This window comes from Littorina saxatilis, linkage group LG17, assembly GCF_037325665.1.
Source record: "Littorina saxatilis isolate snail1 linkage group LG17, US_GU_Lsax_2.0, whole genome shotgun sequence".
NCBI lineage: Eukaryota > Metazoa > Mollusca > Gastropoda > Littorinimorpha > Littorinidae > Littorina > Littorina saxatilis.
Genome location: NC_090261.1, coordinates 9352846 through 9374106, shown reverse-complemented (window position 1 = coordinate 9374106; position 21261 = coordinate 9352846). Strand labels below are relative to the sequence as shown.

Here is a 21261-nt window from a genome sequence, read left to right as displayed (position 1 = left end):
AACATCGAGGGCCCTGGGTCTTTGGAAGTATTGAGAGCATTGGTGATTAGCGCGATCATTATTCGGGTCGTTCAAAAATCGATGAGATATAAAACATGATAACGGCCTCAATCACTTTATAGTCATTACCCTCATCGTTGTTTTTGCCGTTGTCATCCTCCTCGTTGTTCGTTCCTTCCTGCTTATCCTCTTCCTCCTGCTGTTTCTGCTGTTGCAGGACCTCCTCCTCATCGTCGTCGTCGTCCTCATCATCATCATCATCTTCATCTTCATCATCATCTTCATCTTCATCTTCATCTTCATCTTCATCTTCATCTTCATCTTCATCATCATCATCATCATCATCATCATCATCATCATCATCATCATCATCATCATCATCTTCATCTTCATCTTCATCATCATCATCATCATCATCATCATCATCATCATCATTATCACCACCACCACCAAAAGACAACCACTCAAGGACTTCATAGAGAGTTTTATCTCTCTAAAATACAGGTAATGTTACGGCTGAGGAAAAGGGAACAGAAACTGAAATACATAAGGATGACACCTGTCTGGCAATTATCTGGGAGGGAGAGTTCTAACAATCGTATTACCTTCGGTATACCTGAGACTGCAGCAACATCTGTTGTAGTTGCTGCTGTTGTAGTTATGGTCGTTGTTGTTACTGTATTATTATAATGAATTAAACGAAAACAAACAGAAACATCGTTAGATCGAAGAACTGACAGCGGAAGTGAGCCCATAGAACATGAAACGTCTCCATGGGATTTCTTTGCCGCCATCAAATGCTATCATCACAGCGTGATTTCAAAATAAACAGGTAGGAGGAACCGCGTAGAGTGTGTGCAAACAGCCCCCTTGTTCCTCCGTTTCTGCCGCTTTCTTTCCCCCCACCCTGCGCCGTTGGAGTCCTTTCAGCAGAAAATGGGATCTCATTGGAAGAGCCGTGTTTCCTTTCTCCCCAGCGTGGTTGCCGCCTTCACGGCGTTGTTCCGTTGGTTGTCTCGGCGTTGACCGGATCTGTGGTGGCTGTGGCAGTATTGTGGCGGTATTGTTTTGTATTGTGTCTCGAGTTTATTTTCGGTTGTTTGTTTTTGTTTTGTTAATGCAGTGACGGTTTTACCATGAAGCACCGATTGTGTTTCTTGTTGTCATTTGGTTTTGTCTCGGTGACCTTCAAGCCTTTTGAGCTGAGGGGTGGCTTCTGGTGACGATGGACAAACGGAGTTTTTGTTAGCGAAGACCAGATAGGAGAGGATGGGAGTGGCACAGAGAGAGAGAGAGAGAGAGAGAGAGAGAGAGAGAGAGAGAGAGAGAGAGAGAGAGAGAGAGGATATGGAGGGAGAAAAAGAGAGAGAGGAGGAGAGAGAGATAAAAAGGGAGAGAGAGAGATAGGGGTAGAGAGAGAGAGGGAGATAAGAGCTAAAAGGGAAAGAGAGACTGAGAGATAAAGAGATAGGGGAGGGAGAGAGAGAAGAGGGGGGAGGGGGAGAGGGAGAGGGGGGAGAGGGAAAGAGAGAGGGAGAGAGATACTGAGAGAGGGGAGAGAGAGGGGGGAGAGAAGGAGAAAGGGGGAGGGAGAGGGGGGAGAGAGAGAGAGAGAGGGGAGAGAGAGACAAAGAGAGAGGGGAGAGAGAGCTAGAGAGAGAGAGAGAGAGAGAGAGAGATAGAGAGAGAGAGAGCTAGAGAGTCAACATGTAAATTGCATCGGGTACCTGGTTAACTTTGTACTGCCAAAGAAGATCATTTACAATTTATCGAGGGGCTACAGGCCAAACAAACTGAGAAAGGTCGTAAGTCTCACCTCGATACTTTATGTTGAAGCTGTTCAGTTTTGACGGTGGTGGTTGTGGTGGATGTCTTCTCTTATTCTTTGATTGCTTGTTTGTTTGTTTGCTACTTTGTTTGTTGGTTTTCCCATGACTTTTAGTTAATTTTATCTGACTTAGTTTCTGTTGCGGTAATGTCGGTTTCAGAAAAGAGCTATATTATATGTGTTGCGTTTGGGGTAAGGGAGCAGGAGAGCTGGGAGAGAGATTAAGAATAGTCATTGTCGTGACGGTCACGGGGATTTGCATTTTCCTTTGACGTCGTAACTGTTGAGGCGTGTTGCCCGTGCCCTGACAGTGTTCACTGCTCGCCGCATCATTGTCTCTTGTGTTGTCGCGGCCATCTGTTGCAACCAGGCTAGAATATAGTCTGGTCTCCCTGTCGCCAACCTCAAACACTGATTTCCTTTGCCGTTCTTTTCTGCAGTAGCGCTGTAACTGATTTTAGTCAGTCAAATTTAAAATGATCTGTGGCGTTTGACGAAAATTCCTGCACAACTTCAATTCAAAATTGTAGCGTATGCTATAGTAGAGGTGTGTGCATTGTTATGTTTCCTAACGTGTAAATCAGACGAACAAGTCAGAATTTTGGTTGTAGATAAAGGCATGCTCTATAGGGTAATCAAAAAAGAGGTAAGATCGGTACTTTTGCAAATTGTGTTTACCCTTAGACGTTACTAGCTTCGATCTTTGTGTCTTACTGAATACTTGATATGAAACAATGTGTTGACTGCATGTGAGCAAAGTCGTTAGAGAGGTATGTCAAAGACACTTTAGATTTCCCTTGAAGAAAGAATCTGAGATGCCTAGGTCGTGTGAGTGTACTCACCTTAATGTACACCTTACAACAACATTCTTATATAACATCATAGCGTGAAATAAAAGTATAAATTAATCAATAAAGAAATCAATCAATAAGTCAATCAATTAATCAACCAATCAACCACTTTCCCGTTACAGTGAGACTATTGTAGTGAAATGTGAGGAGATTTGGGCGGGGATGGGGTGGGGTGGGTTCTGTTTGACATCTTCCTCAAGAAACAAAGATATGTATATGTTCTACAAATCCTGTCAACGCAGAATGTGGTTGTTTCTTGCACACGTTGTACTTTAGTTCTATCTCATATGTATCTTTCTGGATTCTAAATTGCTGTGTAGAAAGAGGGCCAGGTTTACGAGTCATTGAGTCCAAGAACATCTTACAAAAATAAAATTCGACCAATGTGGAAAATTAATGCCCTTTCGCAAATCTCAAATGTCAACGACGTTTAGGCACGCCAGCAATTTCTGTTTTCAAAATACATAGCTCTAATAACGCAGTGTGTACCTTTGAGTCACACAATGTTGGATCACAACCAAGCCTTGTGTCTTCAATATTTGAATTAGATGCGGGCTGGTATTTTCCAAATCACAAAGTACACCCTTCGATTGAAGTTGCTCAGTGTTATGTGCATTCGTTAAAACATTGACAAGGCAGTGTGGCAAACAAGATGTACCTACCTTGTCATTTGAGCAGTCGGCAGAACAACGTGATTAAAATGACATACCAGCATGGACAAGGACCACAATTATCGTGCTGGCATTTAGAGTTGGACAATGAAAATTGTTCAAGTGACTTGAGCATGCAGACTTCGCCCCTTTGATGAAGTTGTTGACTTGATGTCTGTTAAAGAAACAAGTCCTCCTCCTCCAACTCCTCCTCCTTGCTTCCTTACTTCCTTCCTTCCTTCCTTCCTTCCTTCCTTCCTTCCTTGCTTCCTTCTTTCCTTCATTCCTTCATTCCTTCCTCCTTCCTTCATTCCTTCCTTCCCTCCTTCTTCTCTTTCCTTCCTTCCTTCCTTGCTTCCTTCCTTCCTTGCTTCCTCCCTCCTTCATTCTTCTCTTTCCTTCCTTCCTTCCTTGCTTCCTTGCTTCCTTCCTCCTTCCTTCATTCCTTGCTTCCTTCCTTTCTTCATTCCTTCCTTCCCTCCTTCTCTTTCCTTCCTTCCTTCCTTGCTTCCTTGCTTCCTTCCTCCTTCCTTCCTCCTTCCTTCATTCCTTCCTTCCCTCCTTCTTCTCGTTTCTTCCTTCCTTCCTTTCTCCTCACTTCCTTGCTTCCTTCCTTCCTTCTTCTCCTCCCTTCCTTCCTTCCTTCCTTCCTTGCTTTCTTTCTTCCTTCCTTCCTTCCTTGCTTTCTTTCTTCCTTCCTTCCTTCCTTCCTTCCTTCCTTCCTTCCTTCCTTCCTTCCTTCCTTCCTTCATTCCTTCCTTCCTCAATTCATTCATTCATTTCTCCGCCTCCTGCTTCTCCTTTTAATCTAATTCTTCTTCTTCTTCAAATTCTCTTTTTCTTCCGTGTGCTCATTCAGTGTTTATCCTTTTCTCTTTCTAATTTCTCTTCTGTCATTGCAACTATTATAAGCCGTACTCCAATCCACTTAGTTCTTTCTCATTCTCGTTTTTCATTCATTCTAGCAATGAAGCATGAGTATACAGGTACAGATCATTCACATTCACAAAATTAAAAGACTTGGTGATTAAAGGATGAGTATATGCACTGATAACTTAAGTATCGAGAAACTTCCGCAGTAAAGAACAAAAGTACATCACAAAGCGGCTCCAGCCTTTTTAACCCACAAGGCTGAAGAAACAACTAAACAATAATCGACAGACAATCAGCCGGCATCAGAAGTTACCAAATAAAACACACGTTTACAATCATTCTGATTGCAGAGGACACAATCAGAGGTCCTCAGAAGAGCCGGAATTGATTGACATTTTCAACAACCCGCCACTTACAAATTCCTGCAGGAGTGCAATGATGCGTGACTCTTGCCTGAAAACAACGCGGGGAGGCTGTTTTCCAATCAGCAGGTCATCCGTGACAGGATTGATCTCACACTGACTGTGGGAGGATGTTATGAATGGATGGTGGAATGTTGTGATCGCCGTTTTCATCGTTGGTTCTTCTTCTTTGTTAGAAACTAAGTAGTGAAGGTCAGTTGTCAACGGATACATGCGGAAGACTATAACCCTCATCCCTCACCCCCAACAAATCTAGAGTAAGAAGAAGGGGGTGGGAGGGGAAGAAGAGGAGGATTAAAGATGGAACTATTGTCCCCCAAGATGCTGGGGCCTTTGTGTCTGAGAGTGTACATAATGGAGCTACAATGAGATAGCCGTCTTAAATTCGATGTAGATTATATTCAGCTCATTCTTTTAAGGCAATTTTTGCCGTACAAGCTGCAGGTTTAAGACTACTGTGTTCTTGAATCGGATACATGCCAGATTAGTAGAATATCACCAACCAAGCGAGTTTATTGCGGTCTGACGAGGAAATAAAAAGATGATCAGTAAGACACAAAACTCGCCCTCATCAATAAACTTAGTATCTCTATGACATCCTGCAGAAACAGAGCAAGCAGGCTAACTGACTTCCAAGACATCATCCCCCATTGCTCTCCGTGTTTCTCCGGCCAACAGCGGGTCCGGAGACGACGAGCCGGGCAGAGTAACGATTTCAAAAATCCATGGCTAACTACAGCCTGCGCCTCCTCTCGTTTGTTGCCCGTGTTATGATCCCACACAATGACCGGCTGCGGACAAAGTTTGCAAATGAAGCCCCGAGTGTTTCCCACCATTCCCCAGGGCTTCGATCCGCCGAGCTCAGGTGGAACTCTTGCGCGCGCGGAGGTAATAACGGTCATCAGCGGATGTGATGTCAAACAGGGGGACATGGCGGGCGGGCCGCCATTGACAGCGAGCGGGGGACAAATCACAAGCTGCAGAGATCACTGTCGTGCCCCAGCCTCTCCTTAAAGCAGCGCGAGAGTTCCGCCGTATTGACCTCCAGATTTGTCAAGGGGCCCGGGCCTTGTGATCGACTGGTCCGCTGACGACCCTTTTGACTGCTGCCCCGTTCAATTAGCCGCCATTTGCACCGCGCTTCTCTCCCTTGCCTCCCTGCCTGCATGCTCCGCTGCTAGAGACTCGAAGACTTGGACCCGCATTTTTTTTCCCCGCTTCTGTTTTCCATCTTGTTTCCCTTCGTGACTTGGTTTTTCTTTGGGCCTGTTTGTAAAGCCTCTTTAGGGAAAGAGTGGGGAGACGGTTATTTCAGTCCTGCATCCTGAGAAGACTTCTTGTGTGTGTGTGTGTGTGTGTGTGTGTGTGTGTGTGTGTGTGTGTGTGTGTGTGTGTGTGTGTGTGTCACAGTGTATGTGTGTGTGTCACAGTGTGTGTGTGTGTGTCACAGTGTGTGTGTGTGTCACAGTGTGTGTGTGTGTGTGTGTGTATGTGTGTGTGTGTGTGCTAGGGGGAGGGGGCTATGTGGGTGCATGTGTTTTATTATAAACTAGTTTGCATGGTATCAGGAAAGAAAACCTCGGGGGACTTCAAATAGATAAGGAGCGGAAGATGATCTTCTGCTAGTTACAGCTGGTAATAACTGCTACATACAGGCTTTGTAAATGTTGTCCCAATGTCTGTGATACTAAAAGGGTTTGGACAGCAAAACGAGTGAAGCTCATATGTTAGGTTCACATACTCAAGCAGACGTCATTCCATAGTGCTGGTACTCTTTTCCTTTATGCTAAAAGGTTATCCATGGAATGGTACTTACATGACATTTTTGTAACGTTTATTTATTTGCCAGTTTTTCTCTCTCCAGTTTGCCTTGCCTTACATACAAGTCAAACTGGCACTGCTTACTTATTTCCGTTGTTTATGTGTTTGTTTGTTTTGTTTTGATGTGTGTGTTTTTAGTGGGTTTTGTTCTCCCTTTTTGGGTTGGTAACTTGGTGTTCTGTTTTGTTCTCCCTTTTTGGGTTGGTAACTTGGTGTTCTGTTTTGTTCTCCCTTTTTGGGTTGGTAACTTGGTGTTCTGTTTTGTTCTCCCTTTTTGGGTTGGTAACTTGGTGTTCTGTTCTGTTCTCCATTTTTGGGTTGGTAACTTGGTGTTCTGTTTTGTTCTCCTTTTTGAGTTGGTAACTTGGTGTTCTGTTTTGTTCTCCCTTTTTGGGTTGGTAACTTGGTGTTCTGTTTTGTTCTCCCTTTTTGGGTTGGTAACTTGGTGTTCTGTTCTGTTCTCCATTTTTGGGTTGGTAACTTGGTGTTCTGTTTTGTTCTCCCTTTTTGGGTTGGTAACTTGGTGTTCTGTTTTGTTCTCCCTTTTTGGGTTGGTAACTTGGTGTTCTGTTTTGTTCTCCCTTTTTGGGTTGGTAACTTGGTGTTCTGTTTTGTTCTCCCTTTTTGGGTTGGTAACTTGGTGTTCTGTTCTGTTCTCCTTTTTGAGTTGGTAACTTGGTGTTCTGTTTTGTTCTCCCTTTTTGGGTTGGTAACTTGGTGTTCTGTTCTGTTCTCCCTTTTTGGGTTGGTAACTTGGTGTTCTGTTCTGTTCTCCCTTTTTGGGTTGGTAACTTGGTGTTGTGTTTTGTTCTCCCTTTTTGGGTTGGTAACTTGGTGTTCTGTTCTGTTCTCCATTTTTGGGTTGGTAACTTGGTGTTCTGTTCTGTTCTCCATTTTTGGGTTGGTAACTTGGTGTTCTGTTCTGTTCTCCACTTTTGGGTTGGTAACTTGGTGTTCTGTTTTGTTCTCCCTTTTTGGGTTGGTAACTTGGTGTTCTGTTTTGTTCTCCCTTTTTGAGTTGGTAACTTGGTGTTCTGTTTTGTTCTCCCTTTTTGGGTTGGTAACTTGGTGTTCTGTTCTGTTCTCCATTTTTGGGTTGGTAACTTGGTGTTCTGTTTTGTTCTCCTTTTTGAGTTGGTAACTTGGTGTTCTGTTTTGTTCTCCCTTTTTGGGTTGGTAACTTGGTGTTCTGTTCTGTTCTCCATTTTTGGGTTGGTAACTTGGTGTTCTGTTCTATTCTCCATTTTTGGGTTGGTAACTTGGTGTTGTGTTTTGTTCTCCATTTTTGGGTTGGTAACTTGGTGTTCTGTTTTGTTCTCCCTTTTTGGGTTGGTAACTTGGTGTTCTGTTCTGTTCTCCATTTTTGGGTTGGTAACTTGGTGTTCTGTTTTGTTCTCCCTTTTTGGGTTGGTAACTTGGTGTTCTGTTTTGTTCTCCCTTTTTGGGTTGGTAACTTGGTGTTCTGTTTTGTTCTCCCTTTTTGGGTTGGTAACTTGGTGTTCTGTTTTGTTCTCCCTTTTTGGGTTGGTAACTTGGTGTTCTGTTCTGTTCTCCATTTTTGAGTTGGTAACTTGGTGTTCTGTTCTGTTCTCCTTTTTTGGGTTGGTAACTTGGTGTTCTGTTCTGTTCTCCATTTTTGGGTTGGTAACTTGGTGTTCTGTTCTGTTCTCCCTTTTTGAGTTGGTAACTTGGTGTTGTGTTTTGTTCTCCCTTTTTGGGTTGGTAACTTGGTGTTCTGTTTTGTTCTCCCTTTTTGGGTTGGTAACTTGGTGTTCTGTTCTGTTCTCCATTTTTGGGTTGGTAACTTGGTGTTCTGTTTTGTTCTCCCTTTTTGGGTTGGTAACTTGGTGTTCTGTTTTGTTCTCCCTTTTTGGGTTGGTAACTTGGTGTTCTGTTTTGTTCTCCCTTTTTGGGTTGGTAACTTGGTGTTCTGTTTTGTTCTCCCTTTTTGGGTTGGTAACTTGGTGTTCTGTTCTGTTCTCCATTTTTGGGTTGGTAACTTGGTGTTCTGTTTTGTTCTCCTTTTTGAGTTGGTAACTTGGTGTTCTGTTTTGTTCTCCCTTTTTGGGTTGGTAACTTGGTGTTCTGTTTTGTTCTCCCTTTTTGGGTTGGTAACTTGGTGTTCTGTTTTGTTCTCCTTTTTGAGTTGGTAACTTGGTGTTCTGTTTTGTTCTCCCTTTTTGGGTTGGTAACTTGGTGTTCTGTTTTGTTCTCCCTTTTTGGGTTGGTAACTTGGTGTTCTGTTTTGTTCTCCCTTTTTGGGTTGGTAACTTGGTGTTCTGTTTTGTTCTCCCTTTTTGGGTTGGTAACTTGGTGTTGTGTTTTGTTCTCCCTTTTTGGGTTGGTAACTTGGTGTTCTGTTTTGTTTTCCCTTTTTGGGTTGGTAACTTGGTGTTCTGTTTTGTTCTCCATTTTTGGGTTGGTAACTTGGTGTTCTGTTTTGTTCTCCCTTTTTGGGTTGGTAACTTGGTGTTCTGTTTTGCCCAAGCCGCCAAATAATTTTGCATTCGTAAAATTGCCCCATGCTACTGCAACGTTATATCTTATTTAGAGACGTGGACAATAACCAAATAAAAGCTTTACTGCATGTACAAGTGATGTACCCCCTCCCCTCCCCTTCGAGTGACCCCCTTCAAGTGACCATCAACCTTCAAGTGACCATCAACCTTCAAGTGACCACCAACCTTCAAGTGACCAGCAACCTTCAAGTGACCAGCAACCTTCAAGTGACCAGCAACCTTCAAGTGACCAGCAACCTTCAAGTGACCCCCTTCAAGTGACCAGCAACCTTCAAGTGACCAGCAACCTCCAAGTGACCAGCAACCTTCAAGTGACCAGCAACCTCCAAGTGACCAGCAACCTCCAAGTGACCATCAACCTTCAAGTGACCAGCAACCTTCAAGTGACCAGCAACCTCCAAGTGACCATCAACCTTCAAGTGACCAGCAACCTTCAAGTGACCAGCAACCTTCAAGTGACCAGCAACCTTCAAGTGACCAGCAACCTTCAAGTGACCAGCAACCTTCAAGTGACCAGCAACCTTCAAGTGACCACCAACCTTCAAGTGACCAGCAACCTTCAAGTGACCAGCAACCTTCAAGTGACCAGCAACCTTCAAGTGACCCCCTTCAAGTGACCAGCAACCTCCAAGTGACCATCAACCTTCAAGTGACCAGCAACCTTCAAGTGACCAGCAACCTTCAAGTGACCAGCAACCTTCAAGTGACCTGCAACCTTCAAGTGACCATCATTGCCCGGGTTGACTAGATGTGAGTTTAAGCAACCATGCATTTACAAACTAGGTAGAGAAGCGGAAAGCACAGATTAGTTGAACGAAAGCATAGTACTCTCTCTTTAGGATTACGACGTACTTAGAAGCCAGAAAGTATAGTTTCGGCCAATTCTAGGCCAATTCGAGGCATTTCAGAATCACGCAGTGTTATTTGTCAAACAAGTTACTTCGTCTAGCTAAGCTTGAACAATTTAAAATCTGGTTGAAACAGGTTTTGACTAAAAATTGAACGTGTCTGTTTCGTAGTATACATCACTTGTAACTCTCTCGGAATAACCATCTAGTCACGCACTTAAATCAGTCATCAGCTGTACAACTGGTGATGTTACAAACACATCAGACAACGAACGACAACACTGTCGCCAAAATAATATATAATCAATGGTTGCCATCTGCTTCCTTAAGAAGGATTGGTTGAAGCCAGGAAGGTGTTGCTGTACATTATACCCTCTCCCCCCTCGTTCCTGCTTTGCAACATTCGCATCCAATTTTCACTCGATACGGGGGTGAAAGGATTCGCTTGGCGTGTTTGCGACACATTTTTCGGGGGAGTAAGCAATTTTAGGATTATATGTATGAGTCGGCGAGTACACCAGCTTAGAGGTATGTGACGTCGTGCGAGATTATGATATTGTGCTATGCAGGGACGCAAGCACTTGGTTTGAACAAGGTTTTATTCAATTAAACATGACACAATAATAAAACGAGAAACAATGGGGACATTAACTCAAGCGAACGCTTCTTTATATGTTACAGTAAATTCATCAAACCAGTCAAGTTGTAAATTCACTCCGTAAATTTACCAATTTACTGAAAAATTCAGGAAATTTACAAATTTACTGAGTTTGACACCCAGGAAATTTACAAATTTACTGGTTTGATGAATTTACTGTAACATATATACGGCTTCTGTGTGTGTATGTGTGTGTGTGTGTGTGTGTGTGTGTGTGTGTGTGTGTGTGCTGTGTGTGTGTGTGTGTGTGTGTGTTCGCGATGAACGGCCAAAGTTCTCAATGGATCTGCTTCAAATTTGGTAGGTGTATTCAGTTGGACCCCGGGCACAAACTGGTCGATGAAAATTTTCAACACGTGCTCTAAGCGCGGCGCTCTGAACCGCGGTGAATACTCTGTTTCGCGATACGAATTACGAAACTAAACATTTTTTTTTCGGCTCTACTTCTTCACTTCTTTCACTTCCGCCACACAACGAAAACGAATCTAAGCAGCGCTTTTCTGCACAGGTAGTACATCTAAGTATTGCAATTCGTGTACAAAATCCCTCCCATCTTCAAAATATTGCCACTAATACTACCCCTCCCATCGTAAATATTCATTGCAACCATTAATAGTCAGGAGCTTTGCCGGTGTTTCTGTGTCTGTCTTAAAAAAGATCAAATCACTTTCAACACTGTGCCCTTTTCTCTTTCAGCAACAACATGGCTTACCAACCACCACCGCCTTGTACTCTCTTGCGAGTCATTCAAACTGGTCGATGAAAATTTTCAACACGTGCTCTAAGCGCGGCGCTCTGAACCGCGGTGAATACTCTGTTTCGCGATACGAATTACGAAACTAAACACTTTTTTTTCCGGCTGTACTTCTTCACTTCTTTCACTTCCGCCACACAACAAAAACGAATCTAAGCAGCGCTTTTCTGCACAGGTAGTACATCTAAGTATTGCAATTCGTGTACAAAATCCCTCCCATCTTCAAAATATTGCCACTAATACTACCCCTCCCATCGTAAATATTCATTGCAACCATTAATAGTCAGGAGCTTTGCCGGTGTTTCTGTGTCTACCCAGAAGCTCTACGGTAGATGGTAGGTACGACCACTGTCTGTGTGTGTATCTGTGTGTCTGTCTGTTCGCGATGCACTGCCAAAGTTCTCGACGGATCTGCATCAAATTTGGTGGGCATATTCAGGTGGACCCGGGCACAAACTGGTCGATGAAAATGTTCAACACGTGCTCTAAGCCGGCAAACCGCCACGCTGCATACTCTGTCTCGCGATCCACCCGGCGAAGCCGGGTATTCATCTAGTATATTATACGTGACACACGCAGTTGGAAATAAGACAAGTATAATGTTAGACATAACATTACTAATATACTATAATACTATCTGGACGCAAGAACTTGATGTACATTAGGTATTTCCTTGTCAGGAGTTGACAGTCATGGTGCGGGTCACTTGAATGCATTGACCCCAGGCCAGTGTCCCTAAAAAGGACATTCTGGCGTCCACTTTGGAAAATTGACATTGAGGTCAATGCAGTCAGGTGAACTGCAACACGATTGGTTACTGTTGATTTAGACATAGTGTAAGCGCTTTATAAAATGAGAGAGTAAAGTTTGATTCTGGTCGTGTTTCTTTCGGCATGAAAGACGAAATCGTTTTAAATGTTCAACGGTCATGATTTGTAATGTTTACAGGTTTAGCATGCAGCGAATGAACTAACGAAATAGATTTACTGTATGGTTTTGTCTTATCGAGTGGCGTCAGGCAATTGAAAACGATTTGATTAGTACTTTGTGAACTCAAGCTTACATCAGCTGCTCAAGTGGACTACATCAGTTATGCTGTTTCGAATTAGTTACTAAAGACGACCACAGACGCACAGAAGGTTACATTATGAAAAAAGAAACAAACTTACACAAAAGCTGCTGTCTGTCTCTTTCTCTCTGTGTCTCTGTCTCTGTCTGTCTGTCTGTCTGTCTGTCTGTCTGTCTGTCTGTCTCTTTCTCTCTCTCTCTCTCTCTCTCTCTTTCTCTCTCTGTCTCTTTCTTTCTCTCTCTCTCTCTCTCTCATACACACACACACACACACACACACGCACACACACACACACACTCTCTCTCTTTCTCTCACACATACACACACACACACACACACACACACTATCTCTCTCTCTCTCACACACACACACACACACACACACACACACACACACACACACAAACTGTATATGTCTCTTTCTCTTTTGTCTCTGTCTGTCTCTGTCTCTTTCTCTATCCCCCCCTCCCCTCCCCGCTCCCTCACCTGGTTCCCCGACTGACCGTCCAGGTGAATACTTTTTTCTTCTTATATATTTGCACCAATACGTACTGGCTGAGCCTCCTTTCACAGCAGAGCACACCTTCGAATTTAATCTCATTCCTGACATTTTTTTTTCAACAAAGTCAGTCATTGCATTGTTAAACCCCAGGCCGCTAGCGGCTTGTGGCCGAAGAGTCAGTGCTTCGCGCTGCGCTGTCAGTGTCCCAGCTTGTTTGGGTTTCGAACCCCGGCTAAAGCTAGAGAGAATGCTAAAGCGGCAGTCCTTCCCTGTCCAACATCTCAGATCTATCCCGGCTTTTACGTTAATAAGACCATCCCTCCACTGACACATACTAAAAATGAACGTCCGCACTGATTCTTTCTTTATTTGGTGTTTAACGTCGTTTTCAACCACGAAGGTTATATCGCGACGGAGAAAGGGGGGAGATGGGATAGAGCCACTTGTCAATTGTTTCTTGTTCACAAAAGCACTAATCAAAAATTTGCTCCAGGGGCTTGCAACGTAGTACAATGTGTTACCTTACTGGGAGAATGCAAGTTTCCAGTACAAAGGACTTAACATTTCTTACATACTGCTTGACTAAAATCTTTACAAAAATTGACTATATTCTATACAAGAAACACTTAACAAGGGTAAACCCCCTAACCCGCGGGGGGTCCGCACTGATTCCTGATTTGTGGTGTGGGAGATTGTTATGAACAGATAATTCGCAAATTGACTCTAGTAGCTTTCAAGAAATTAATTCATTAAAAAAACAACGTTTTGCACAGAAACTATCCCGGCTGTTGGTGTTTGGTATGTGTCCAAGCGGAGGGATGACCTTATCCCATGCAGGCAACAGCCTCGTCACATCTCATTGTCAGACTCACCGTTTATACATGTGCACATGGAGGAAATGATTGTGCCTGTTAAGCTTCTCCCCGCATCAAACGTGTACGCAGACGCAATAACCTCGCCATCCTCCTCCAGATTAAAGACAGTTTCAGTATTGACCAGTGTTTTGATTGTGATTTAGTGTTCTTTTTTTCCGTGTATGGTTGTGTTAATCACCAGAAGTTGAACAAATTGTGTGTGTGTGTGTGTGTGAGTGTGTGTGTGTGTGTGTGTGTGTGTGTGTGTGTGTGTGTGTGTGTGTGTGTGTGTGTGTTTAAATTCCTGCTTTGCTGCATCTTTTACAATGATCGATATTCATTGGACGGCTGGGCCTTCCGAGATGCAGACTTCTGCACATTCCGTCGCGTACTCAAGAAACTCCAATGTTACGCATATATTTCAGAATAAAATCGGTTTAATTGTGCTGCCGAGGATTTGCTTGACATGGAAAACATAATACAAATCCGTGCCGTACTAAAAAGGGAGGGGGGGGAGTAGGAGGGGGGGGGGTCTTCTCTGACGTCATAATGCAGCCAGTTCCAATCGCCGTTAAATTTGGCGCGAACAGTCCCTACACTGCTATAGAATGCAGCACAGTTGTCAGGAGAGCCCCCATTCGTGAAGTGTAGTAGATCACGTACGCCACGAAACATTAAAACAGGGAGATGCGGTGCAAACACTGCCTTTGAATTGCAAGTCGTAAAAAGTCGACTCTTCTGTTCCCCTGTCTTCGGCGTGAGAGGAGGGCTGACGGAGTTATAGCTGCCCAAGTCAGTCGTATAGGCCAACTTAACCGGTCACAAACGAACAGAAGCGGTGGTTGTAAATTGGTGACTTAAAGAAAGAGATATAAATAGTGCATTGAGAATGGAATTTTGGGGGCGTTGGTTTTATCTATGTTATGAGGTCTCTGTGGTCTAGACTTGTTATGCAAAGTCTTATAATATCATTTCACAAATGAGTTGATGAAAATGTTTGACAAGCTACTGCCGACACAGCTAAGTCCTATCGACAATACATCATTCTGAGTATTGCACTTTACGGCAAGAGAATGGCGCAAAGCAAGCAATGCATCCATGACAACTGGAACAGCAGCACTCACTTTTTGCTTTTTAATGTCCGCCTAATTATTCTGTAGATTAGAGCTGTGCGATTTCATAAAAATAGTTACAATTGATGAAAACAGAATTAAGACGGAATTGATTGATGATGAACTGTCAGCGAGATCATCATCTGCATTGCACCAGTTGCATCCAATTTGCACTTATCCTGGGTTGAAAGGACCACAAAGAAAGAAATCCCGCAGAACCGGTTCAGTTTTGTCCTCATCAATGCCGGTTAGGCGAAGACTGGGGTAAACTTAACGATTCGGGTTAGGTGTAGACTGGTGTAAACTTATCGATTCAGGTTAGGTATAGACTGGGGTAAACTTAACGATTCGGGTTAGGTGTAGACTGGGGTAAATTTATCGATTCAGGTTAGGCGAAGACTGGGGTAAACTTATCGATTCAGGTTAGGTGTAGACTGGGGTAAACTTATCGATTCAGGTTAGGCGAAGACTGGGGTAAACTTAACGATTCAGGTTAGGTGTAGACTGGGGTAAACTTAACGATTCAGGTTAGGTGTAGACTGGGGTAAACTTATCGATTCAGGTTAGGTGTAGACTGGGGTAAACTTATCGATTCAGGTTAGGTGTAGACTGGGGTAAACTTAACGATTCGGGTTAGGTGTAGACTGGGGTAAACTTATTGACTCGGGTTAGGTATAGACTGGGGTAAACTTATCGATTCGGGTTAGGCGTAGACTGGGGTAAACTTATCGATGCAGGTTAGGTGTAGACTGGGGTAAACTTCACCCCCCTCCCCATACCCCCCCCCCCCCCCTTGTCTATGGCGTCTTTTTACCCCGAGAGTCAGACGACCCGGAGAGACGAGCCAGCGGTATCAGACTTCACGGGAGGTGTGACGTTAACCTTCAGTCTGTGCCCGGCCAGGGGATGACGCTGTGCACGGCTTTCTCTCGCTGACAGCAGGAACTTGCACTTGTTCCGCGCGCTCCTTCCCGGCCCATCACCCAGCATGCTTGGAGGGGGCACTAAATCACCGCTAGAGGCCGCCCATGTCCCCCAGTCTGGCTGCACGAGCAGAGTTGGCTGAGCGGTTAAAGGCTGGTGATCTTCACATGACTCTCCACACAAATTGGAAGCGAATTGACTTACTTACTGTTAATCGGCAGAATTATCGTGCGCAGAGTCAGCGGCACAGACGACGCACTGCATATTATTGATGCTGCGATAGGGATTATGACGAGTACTTGGCCTGTTTTCCTTTCACGCAACGTGTAGCGGGCTGGGATAATCTGCAGTGCGTCGTCTATCCTGCTGAAGTTACATAGGTGAGCGCCAGGCCTATCTGATCCCGTAACCCACGTGCGCTGCACCAGCTGTCTCCACCTCTGCCGGTTGTGAGCAATCTTCTGGCTTGTCCCAGTCCACTCTGCGATCTTCTGGCTTGTCCCAGTCCACTCTGCGATCTTCTGGCTTGTCCCAGTCCACTCTGCGATCTTCTGGCTTGTCCCAGTCCACTCTGCGATCTTCTGGCTTGTCCCAGTCCACTCTGCGATCTTCTGGCTTGTCCCAGTCCACTCTGCGATCTTCTGGCTTGTCCCAGTCCACTCTGCGATCTTCTGGCTTGTCCCAGTCCACTCTGCGATCTTCTGGCTTGTCCCAGTCCACTCTGCGATGTTGTCTGTCCATCTTTTCTTCTGTCTTCCCTGTCTCCTCTGCCCGCGCACCGTGCCCTGGAGGATGGTATTTACAGGAATGTCCATAACAGACGAATTCCGGAAATACCTGTCTGGTGTGTATGTACTCTTGCTTTTATCGAGGCAAACTTTTCCACGTGACATTATAGGCCAGTCACTAGCGAGGAGTGGATCTCCCCACATGCTCCTTGCCCACGTGTGGAGACAGATCCCTCACTATAATATCATGTGGGAAGGCTTGCCTCACTAAAAGCAAGGGTATTCACTCTTTCACAACCCATACAAACCCGACAGAGTTATTTCCGAAAATCGTCCATTGGCCACTGTTGCTAACTCTGAATTTCTTCGATGACTGGCCATGCACAGAACGCTGCGTTTACATTGGAAACCACCCTTCCTTCCCGCGTGAACAACCACGTCGATCATCCCCAGATCTGTCGAGGCTTTAACAAGGGGCAAGAGGAGAGATTCGCCTGGAGAAGATATCAAACAGTCAGCACCCTGGCTGCCTCTGTGCAAACTAAGAGCTGTGTTGCTTAAATGAATTATGCCGTTTGAAACATATGTCAGTGAGAAAATAAATTCAGCAAAACTTCCAGCTTTGCGTGTGACATAAACCAGCCAGGTTGTAGAATTTTGGTTTGTGCCCAAGGAAAGAGATGCTGAAGATGTCCACCGTCTTCTGCGTCTCGGTGTCATATTGACGCTAGTCAGAAAACTGACTGAACAGTGGAGAATGGGGTGTACACCACCCTAGTTGCATGCAGTGTAGAACTAATTATAAATGCATTTTGTGCCCATCGTCTCCTGTGTTTAGCGGTAATCTACACCATACCTTGTTTTGCCTTGAACAACGGCGTTGGGTAAACGGTACGGTCTGTATGGACCGATCTTAGACTTTGGAATGAAATGAAATTTAGCGACGTGATACGGAAAGAGGGTGAGGGAGAAGAGATGAAAGTGGACGGAAAGGAGGAGGAAGAGGAGAGAGAGAGAGAGAGAGAGAGAGAGAGAGAGAGAGAGAGAGAGAGAGAGAGAGAGAGAGAGAGAGAGAGAGAGAGAGAGAGAGAGAGAGAGAATGACAATGACAATGACAATGACAATTCTTTATTTAACGAGGGTAGTAGATTAAGCAGTGGTCTGCTTTTTTTTACATCCAGCCCTCGCCCTAAAGAGGGACTAACTACAAAAATGAAATGAAAATACAAGATAAAAAATAGAAAATAGAAAAACTAAAATTCTACATTTTAACAGAAAACTAAAGTGAAAACACATTATACATATGTACACAAAATGCATTGCATTGAGGTAAATTGCGAGTTAATTGATGGGAATTAGTGGTATAGTGCAGCTTGCACTTTCTCAACATCATGCTCTAATCCATACATTACATTTTAAAGAAAATCAATCAAACAAGCAAGACATTGCTAAGATCAACACACATCTAAATAGTGGTTGGTTTTTAAGTTCCTTCATCCGAAAAGGGTTTTTGTACATTATACCAATAAAGAGGAGAGGGGCATGTTTAATACAAAAAATGAATACCATTTAAGACAAATATTATTTACTTTGACTTCATTACATAAGACAAATATCTGCTCTTAAAACTATCAGTGCTGGTAGTTTGCCTCAGGAATGTTGGAAGAGAGTTCCAGAGACTGCTACCTGAATACACTAAACTGGACTTAAACGGGTCAATCCGAGGAACAGGAGTGTTTAATCTCATAAATTGACGTGAATTCCTCAAGGTAAATTTTGTACGTAAAGTTTCAAGTACACATCCAGTGATAATCTTGCTCATAAGGGTACATTTATTATAGCCAAGTCTTTCCTTCAGAGGGAGAATGCCTAAGTTTATGTAGTCTAATTCATTCAGGGTTGTTTTCTTTAATAAGACTACTTTCAACGCTCGTTTGTGTAATCTAATTATAGGTTTTAGTGAATTATCACTTGCCGAATCCCATAAGGTTGATGCGTAATCAATAACAGATTGAATATGGGCATTAAAGAATAACTTCCTGGCTTCCAAATTCAGGAAGTGCTTGATTCTAGATAAGAGATATACTTTTTTGGACATGACTTTAGAAAGTTGTTCGATGTGGTGTGACCAGGACAGGTTGTTATCGATGGTCACTCCCAACACTTTATGATGGTTGACTGTTGAAACAATTTCATCATTGACAATTAAATCGGGAAACGTGGAGATTATGTTCTGTCGTTTTTGTCTAGTTGTTATTATCATGCATTTAGTTTTTTGGGGGTTCAGGGACATATAATTTAGCTCAGTCCATGCACTCAGCTGGTTTAAACTTTCTTGCAGTGATTCAGACAAACGATTTAAATTGGTGTCACTGGAGTGTATGGTAGTGTCATCTGCAAAAAGTTCACACAAGTTTTCAATATGAAGGTGCAGGTCATTTATGTATATGGAGAAAAGTAGAGGGCCTAAAACTGACCCTTGAGGTACGCCATACCGTACAGCCTGCATACTTGATGCCGAGGCGTTCGCATGCACACTTTGTTGCCTGTCGCTGAGAAAAGAACAAAATAATAAGGTTAACTGAGTCAGTCCCGAGGCCATATAATTTGAGTTTTCTGAGTAACAACTTGTGATCAATTACATCAAAAGCTTTAGCAAAGTCTACAAAAACAGCACCACAAAATTCATTATCGTTTATCTTGTCCAACCAATGATCAACAAGAGAGATTAAGGCAGTGTGACACGAGTGATTAGCCCTAAACCCAGACTGGTTCGGGTGAAATAATTGATTGTGATCAAAGTGCGCTAATAGGTGTTTGTTTATGTTTTTCAAGTGGCTTTGATAATACAGACAATATAGAAATCGGTCTATAGTTGAGGGGTCTTTCTTCTCACCAGATTTAAACAAAGGAATAATTTTTGCCTGTTTGAGCGCTATTGGAAAATATTGTTTGTCTAAACAGAGATTATAAATGTAAGTGAGAGTTTCGGAAATTACCGGGGCTGATAACTTAAGAATTCTTCCATCTAACCCGTCTATCCCCCGGGTACCTGTTTGCTTTAAATGTGTGAGTGCTTGAAAGACTTCAGGCACTGTAAGCGAAGGAATATTTAATTGAGATGAAATTTCTTTTGACTTACAGAAGTCTTCTAAAACTTCCAAATTATTGAGGTTAGTTGTATCATTTAAAATAACTGTTTCAGCTATTTTGGAAAAATGTGTATTTAGATCATCAGGTGTTATGTCTCTAACGCAACTTGATTTAGATGCAGAAGTTTTATTTGTGAGTTCATTTATCGCTTTCCAAATGTTCTTGAAAATAGTTTCTCTTTTTTAATCGTTTTATGGAATTTACTTTATTTCTCTGTTCTCTATACTCCTCTTCCTTGCCAATTGACTTTAAGAAGTCGCGATTATCTATGGCATCTTGTAATTCATCATCAAACCATTTCGGTTTCACTATGTGTCTGACTCTTTTAATTCTCCATGGAGCATGTTTATCATATATGTCAGTGAAGGCATTGAGCCAGTGTGTTAATGCAGCATCAGGATTCGTACAATTATAAACATCAGAGAGGGAGGAGTTACAGAGGTCGTGAAGAAATGTGTCTTCGTTGAATTTAGAAAAGGATCTGTATTTTATTGTCTTGTGACCGGCTTTTGGAATTTTTACACCCTTTCTCGACCACGTCAAACAGATAGGGAAATGATCGCTGCAACCACTGGCGGGAACACAACATTCAACAATGTTACGTTGATCAGTGACATAAATATGATCTATCAAAGTACTTGTAGATGCTGTGAATCTTGTAGGGGTGTCTACCATCTGTTTGAGATTATAGAGGTTAAGCATATCTAGCCATAGCTTGTTCTGCTTAAGCAAATCAATATTAAAGTCTCCCAATGACATTATTTCCTTTGATTCGAGTAAAACTGCATCTAACATCTGCGTAAGATTATCCGACCAATTTGCTCTCTCTACAGGATTTCTATAACAGAAACCTATGAGGAGTGGAGGTGCTCCTTTCATTTTAACTTCTACCCACACCGACTCCAAAAACTGCTCAAGGTGTGTTAATCTTGTATAGCTAACTGATTCACTTATGTACAGAAGCAAGCCAGTTTCTTTACTTTGCTGTGGGTCTCTGCGTAGTATGTTATAACCAGGAATAGCTACATCGGCATCCGAAATCTGCTGAGATAATCGTGACTCTGAGAATCCGAAAATGTGAAAATTTGAACCAGAATTTAAAAGCATACTAGATACGTCATTCATTTTGTTAATTGCATGGTTAATGTTAAGGTGGCCCACACGAAGACCCTCTTTTCTGGGCCATAAATTTGGACAGCTATTCATTGTCAACATAAACAGTATTCTGGCTCTTGAACGTTAAATAGTCCGAGATATCTACTGAAATCTCTTGATCAATCTGTAACAAATTCGCAGGAACAGAGAAATGTGTCAAACAAGAAAGAACAATTTAAAAACACAATGTGTCAAACAATGACGTTGTCAATAAGGTACGATAAGTAAATAAGGCAGAAACTCAACGTCAAGCGTACAATAACTAGTAAAGAGACAAGGAAATATTTCGGACGACAAACTAAGTAAAACAACGAAAGCAACAATAAACAAGTAGAAAATCAAAAGGCAACTTAGCACAAGGAAACAGGAAAATAAAAAGAAAACGGTAATGTTACCGTTTATAATGATACTAAAGAACCAAACTAAGACTACGAAACTAATGTAAAAGACTCTAAACAAGTCTAACACAAAGCACTTGTCATAGGAGTCAATGTTGACACATGTGTCGCCTAGTAACAGCAGCCGCTTTCAAAGCTGAAG

General features: G+C 43.0%; 1 protein-coding gene across 10 annotated transcripts in view; it reads left to right on the top strand.

Moving 5' to 3' along the window:
- LOC138953604 (uncharacterized) overlaps nt 1-21261 on the top strand; it is a 313259-nt gene that overhangs the window by 183032 nt on the left and 108966 nt on the right. For 2 of the 10 annotated variants that reach the window (XM_070325474.1, XM_070325466.1), the window contains exon 1: nt 9575-9714. The exons of 7 other annotated variants lie outside the window; for them this stretch is intronic. The gene's annotated coding sequence lies outside the window, so the exon portion shown is untranslated. Of the gene's footprint in view, nt 1-374; nt 505-9574; nt 9715-21261 lie in introns of those variants that run through there. One more of the 10 variants, XM_070325470.1, reaches the window with a different exon arrangement.